This window comes from Aplysia californica, unplaced genomic scaffold (genome assembly GCF_000002075.1).
Source record: "Aplysia californica isolate F4 #8 unplaced genomic scaffold, AplCal3.0 scaffold00262, whole genome shotgun sequence".
Classification (NCBI taxonomy): domain Eukaryota; kingdom Metazoa; phylum Mollusca; class Gastropoda; order Aplysiida; family Aplysiidae; genus Aplysia; species Aplysia californica.
Window position 1 is genome coordinate 210472 of NW_004797532.1, and position 6408 is coordinate 216879.

Below are 6408 nucleotides of genomic sequence, written 5' to 3' on the forward strand. Positions count from 1 at the left end.
GGGGAGGGAAAGGAGTGTTCTCGGCCTGTCTCAGCTTCAAGAGGAGGTCGATTTTAAAAATATATCTTAGTTAGTTTTACGGCGCTCGCAACTGCGTTAGGTCATATGAGCGCTCGGGACACAAGTTGGTTATTTCCACGCAAGTCCATAGCTTGGCATGATTTTGAACACTGAAAACAATTTCACAACAAATAGTTTTAAAGCTGAATTATAGCTTTCAAGGAATGGGATTTTTCTGAGCAGTTAAAATGATGACATGTCTAGTTTCTCAACGAAGTCACCCACAGTCTGTTTGGAAGCATATTTCTTTTAGTTAAAAGACAAACATTTCTTCACTGTTAAATTCTTACAAAAACAATATTGAAAGTCATTTATGAACTATTGAAAATTATAATGATGATCCCTCATTTATGTTTTGGTGAAATGGGATTTTTTCTTGTGATTTCAGTTTTGCGCTCTAATTTTGAAATGACTGACCTTTGAATCAAAACAGCAAGTTGGGGGGGGGGGGGGGGGGGGGGGTGCTGTGAGAAAAGACTGGAGGGCTCTCTCTGACTTTTTCAATTGATGTGACGAAAGCGTTCTAATAATTTTTATTCTGCTTTTTTTCTGCTCCTCACATTGCTGCTACCCAGGGCAGAGAACGAGATGATCACAGATGTAGACGATGATATGTATTATTTGGAGAAAGATGAAGTATATTGTAAGTGCTGTAAAAAACAAGGATACATTCTGGAGGGTGTTTGCACCAAGAATCAAGGATATTCAAAATGCAGGTTTGTACATTTATACACGTCTGTCTTTCTGTCTTTCACCCCATCCCTCCCCTGCTTTCTACCAACCCAATCTATATCTGTTTGTCTCACATTTTCAAAGTGACAGCGGGTACTTGTTCAGATATACTAAGTTCCTTTTTTGTCAACAAGTTTGAACGATCTCTATTGAATATATGCTTAGTATTGGATAATACTATGTCTTTGGCAAATGCGAGATGTGGATCCGCTGAAAATGGAGAATTCACCAGTTTATCACAGAGTAGCTGTAGCGTTGTTTGTAACTTTTGCCTATACAATTGGCAATTGAAAATCAAGACATTTTGTAACTCGATGGGATAGGCCTACAAGTACGGTACTATGGTAAGGACAAGACGGAAAGTCTGGCGTCTTATGACAGAGAAAGGTAGATGCCAAAAATGGAAATTTTGCAGGAGAGACAAAAAGTAATCTTTTTTGTGTTTCAACTTAAGTAAAATTTGATTGATCTGATTATTTCTTGTTAATATTCAATGGCCAGTGTAACTTTTGTCTATTTGCTGAGGTAAACAGTAAATAGTTATCGAGTAACTGATAAAAATTTCTTTTTTCATTACAGTATCGATATCTAATTATGTCACAACGTATATTTTCAAAAGCCCATATTTTCCTTAATTTTATTGTACAGCCAGACAACCAAGATGGGGAGACGGGCCATGAAAAAGGCTTCCTCCCTTGTATAAAAATGCTACTTGACCAAATAACAAATACACGTCTTTTTGTCACAAGACGGCAGAAGTGTACTATTAAGTGGTCAGTTAAGAGGATAGCATGGAATGAGAGCAAGAAAGTTGTATTCATGTAAGCTTTGAAATCGGAGGAATTTTGTCGTAGTCAGAATGTGGGTTGACGACTCACCTGCTGAGACGAATCTGGCAGAGCCTAGGCTGTCTTATATCGTACTAAGAAGGCCTAGGTCAGAGCCTGTCAGGATCATTGGGATAGCAGTATTTAAAGTGGCTGAATGAATGACAGTGAGGGAGTGCGAGTCCTAGCACTGCAAGCAGGTATGGTTTGAGAAATAGTATGATGAGTTGAAAAGAAACAAGTGCAAGGCTTTAGGAGGTTTCAAGACTTTTGATTATTCCGAAATTAGAAAAACAAAATAATATGGAAGAGAAAACGCATAAAAATTAATTCTGCCAACTGTTAGAGGGCACTCTGAAAGATTAACATAGCATCTGGAATGATTTTCACAATCTCTAACGAAAAGAAATATTATGTTTTGTATTTACTGTAGACCTTCCTGACAGGCCAGTGACATAATTTTGGCTATGAGAAAGTCCTTCACAGTCTTTTGTGTTGACGGAGGGGAGAGAGAGACACTCTTTTCAATGTCGACTGCATTTTCCGTGTTTTTATGGTCATACGCATCTGTTTTCCTTTCTTGAGTTCTCAATGTGTTGAAGCTGAGGAAAAAAACAACGCAACCCGATGATAAAACTGTTCTAAAACTACCACCATACAATCAATTCCCATCGGAGAATAAAGTAGGATGCAATTATAATACAAAACAGTACTGGTTCTAAAACAGTCCGGGTCTAAGCCTTCAAAAATTTTTGAGCCATTCTGCACCCTTGGTGTTCTCAAAGTCAGTCTGTCACTGGAAAGGGGATTTGGGGTGGGGGTGGAATTGAACAGGTTCTAACGCAACTTCAACAGGAGGTAGGGTTTTCCTGTGTGTTTGATAATTAATTGTAGATGTTTTACGCCGCTGTTGGCACAATTAAGATCTTTAGGAAGCGGGTCGCTTCGACCCTGTCTGCCAGGGCCAACCGGGGCTGACATGGATACAAAGTCTCAGCAGAAAGACATATCGAAGCATGATGCGCCACATCGAGTAGAAACTTCCCAGAAAAGAACTGACAACTGTCATCCAACAAACCACATGGGACTACTCTCGTGGCAATGCTAAACTCCGAAGAACTGCAAAACTCTGAAAGCATAAATGGATTAAGAATTGAGCGAGGTTCGGAAGAAAATCAAAGTAATACGGAAAGGGTACAGGAGTAACAAATCAGATGATTGTGGGAAAAGAAACTTCTCTGGAGTGTGCCAGACTGAGTGGGGAATGGACATGCATGATTTGCAAGTCCATTCCTCGAGTAGTTCGTCTGGGTCTCGTCAGGTTCACCCCCTTCCCTCATCTTTTGTTCTTTTTCCAACCTTCTGAAAACAAAAGGAAAAAGGGAAACCATTAAAGTTAATAGATAAATGTATAAATATTTGCCAAAGTGTTGCAATGAAGGAATTGAAAAGATCAACATGTAACATTTAAAATTGTAATATCGATAGGCGGAAAGAATTTATTGTATGCACAATCCTTGAAGAACTGTATACTTTAAAGTGTTGAATTAATTACAACAAAAGTATTACAATTTAATTTATCAGCTATTTTTTCTAGACGCATAGTTATTCTCTTGTCATGTCACCGGCCTCTGTTCCTAATCTTATCTCCGCCGACTGTTAACAGGGAGCCGTCTACCTCTGGGGAGGATTTGCAGAACCCCACTGTTGTCCCCATAACAACTACACTACCCTTCTCCAAGTCAACCCCACCTGCTGAGGACAGTGAGACGCCACCTTCCGGAATGAAACCTCCTCCTACTGGCAGTAACTGTCCAGACTGTATTTGTAACTGTAACAATAGTTGCGAAAACACAGTATGGTATGTTGTTATATGTATTCTCATGATCACAGCCTTTAATTTAGTGTTGATTTGTTCTTTTGCTGTAAAATTTTCTCATTAAAAAAGTCCGTGTAGGAGGACGATTGACTATGAGAAGGAAATGCGCGGGAAGTAACAGCAGCTGTCGTAAATGCAACACTTCTAGTGGAAAAGTCATATTGTCTGTATTTATTTCTGTCCATTTGGAATTGAATTTTGGACCACATTAGGCACACCATCGGATCATCTTTGCTAAAGGTCTTGTTGGTTTCCCGGTTCTTTGAAATGTGGAACCAAAGACTTTTGGAACATCACGTCACAGATTTGAATTACATTAGGCCTATCATAGATCGGGTCCTGTCACGTACGCAGCTCTCTGCTCTCTATAAAAGTTTTGCTGCTCTGGTGCTCACCATGGACACGTCAATAAAACTCCATACACTAGTCCTTTCTGGTACATCGTGGTGAAATCAGGAGCTCCTCAAAATAATGAAACCAAAGAAACCAGCATTTTTCTGGCCGTTGGGCAATAAAACAAAATCTTGTTTTGGCTAGACACCCTTTATGTCAATCTAAATACTCATTTCTACTTTGATTTTACTGCAAAAACAACGTTGATCAAAGGCGCAAAAATGTCAATTTGCAGTCGTCAAGGACACTGAAGTTTTGGAAGTAACCAACTTTGGGGGCCATTTTTCGCTAATTTTACCTCTGACATTAGGCGACCCCCACCCCCTTCAATAGAAAATATTATCTTGACTTCTATTCTTGATAGCTGGATATTTTCTTTATCAAAAGCAAGACAAATGAACAAGACGATACTAATACCTCTATTAAAAAATTGACAAGCCCTTGATTTGACCTCGTCTTGACACCTATGGTCGAGTGCACGGGCAACCTTTTCCCCACTTGCTCTTTATTTGGTTCCAAAATTGAGTGAAATAGTGTGCTCTGTGGTGAACCGGAAATATGTCAGAGTACATAGTTTGTGGCTAGTGCCTCTAGGGGGACACCGGGCTGCATGGTCCCGATACGAGCCCTTGCCAATTTGCTTGAATACAGTTCGTAGATGCAATCTATATACTCTATTTTAATTTAAAATACAGGGAGATCCACCCCCCCCAAAAAAAAAACAAAAAAACAAAAACAAAACAACAACAACAAAATAAACACACAACCACAGACCAACAACTATACAACTTGTTTTGTACATATCTTCCTCCCTACTGAATTTTTGCGTTTCAGATTTGAAGATAATATTTAGAAGCCAAAAGGAATTTGTGTGCTTTCTTTCTTAAAGCCATTTCCGTTTTCAAAATAAATTTCTTCGTCGTGGATTTTATGTCAAACAAATTCCGTTGGAATGAATTGTGTATGTTCCAAACTACAGCACTCTAGAACAATTTTGTGCGAGATATTCGGAGAAAACGTTGTACCGTTTTTGTGTGGGTTTTTTGTGTGGATCCCCCTGTATTTGCGGCCCTTCAGTGAACCACTTGGTCCTCTCTAAATGGCTGATTTTTTTCACCTTTTTACTTTCATATGTTCGTATTGTCTATTGGACGGACAATGTTTATAGGCCCGAACGGCATAATTGTATTTATGGCTCATCTATGACTTTACTCTTAACCTGGACTTGAGTCAGAATATATCCCTCACTGAAGTCTTTACTAGTGAGTGAATTCACGTAGTAGCCGAGTGTTTAGTGAGTTCAAGGTTACAATGATGTCAAGCGTAGGTCGTTGAAACACGGTGTTTAGATGGTAATCACCGGGGTGGGTCCTTAAAGTGGAATTTATTTATTCGTTTTTTATTCTGATACCTTCCTGTGATTCATTGTCTCTTATCTTTCTGCTCGACGATGTTGTATTAATGCCATTCTGCCTTACAATCTTGTGAAAGTGCCATTAATGCAATTCTGCCTTACAATCTTGTGAAAATGCCATTAATTACAAAATGAGATCTGATAAGACAACAATGATGAACTTTATCATTCTTCCGAAGAGAGTACATAATGTTTCAAATAAATTATGTTGCATTAGTGTCCTAAAATAGCCCCATTTTCGACACATTTCATTATGGAAACTTTCTTTTTTTTTAATGAATATTTTATGTGATGTGGGCCAATGACCTTGAACACTTAATACATTTACTTACTTAAAATATGGTTGAATTTATGCAAGTGCGACTTACCAGTCCTTGATTTGTGAACATTTTTGTGTCAATGTTTCAATGGCAAGTAGTTACAAACTCTACTTTGCTCTAATAACGCACAGTTGTTAAAATGAAAATGAACTATGATAGATCTAAATGTTTTAAATGGCGAAATGCTTTCTTTTTGTTCCCAATATTTGAAAAATATCTTACAATTTGGTGTGTGTTTGTTGTTGCACTTCGCTCTGGCTTATTATTATCTGTAAAGGAGAGATTTGCTCTTTTCGCCCATCACGTAATATACGAGGGGCATACAAAAGTTTTTTTTTACCTGACCATGAAGGAGAAAAGGTAGAACGCTGAAACTTGGTTCTAACCCTAATCTTTCTCTGTGTTGTCGCCTCCCACAGTTATACATTTTCGCCATCCGTGTATGACCTTGAAAAGACCCTGAGAATAGAAGACCCTCTCTTTGTCAGAAAACCGGCCTTCTACCGCTTCTTTGACCTCATCATCACTTTCAAAATGCTTTTCTTTTAATTCCTTTTTCAGTTTGTAGAATAAAAAAAATCGGACGCGGCTAAATCTGGAGAATAGGGTGGATGCGGAAAATTTCATAGCCACTTTCTCGTGCAGTTTCTGCAGCTTTTCTTGAAGTGTGTGCTGGTCCGTTGTCGTGAAGCAGCAACATGCCTTTTCCGATCTTTCCTCTACTGCGTTTTTCTTTTATAGCCTCTCGTAATTTTTTTTTTAGCTGGTTAGAATAATGGTCTC

The 6408-nt window shown here is 38.6% G+C and overlaps 1 long non-coding RNA gene across 1 annotated transcript; it reads left to right on the top strand.

Annotated features, from left to right (window-relative positions):
• Positions 1 to 605: 605 nt before the first annotated feature.
• LOC106012109 lies at positions 606 to 5839 on the top strand. The gene is made up of 2 exons (XR_004858661.1): positions 606 to 776; positions 3286 to 5839. It is a non-coding gene; the product is annotated as an uncharacterized LOC106012109 (long non-coding RNA).
• Positions 5840 to 6408: the final 569 nt, after the last annotated feature.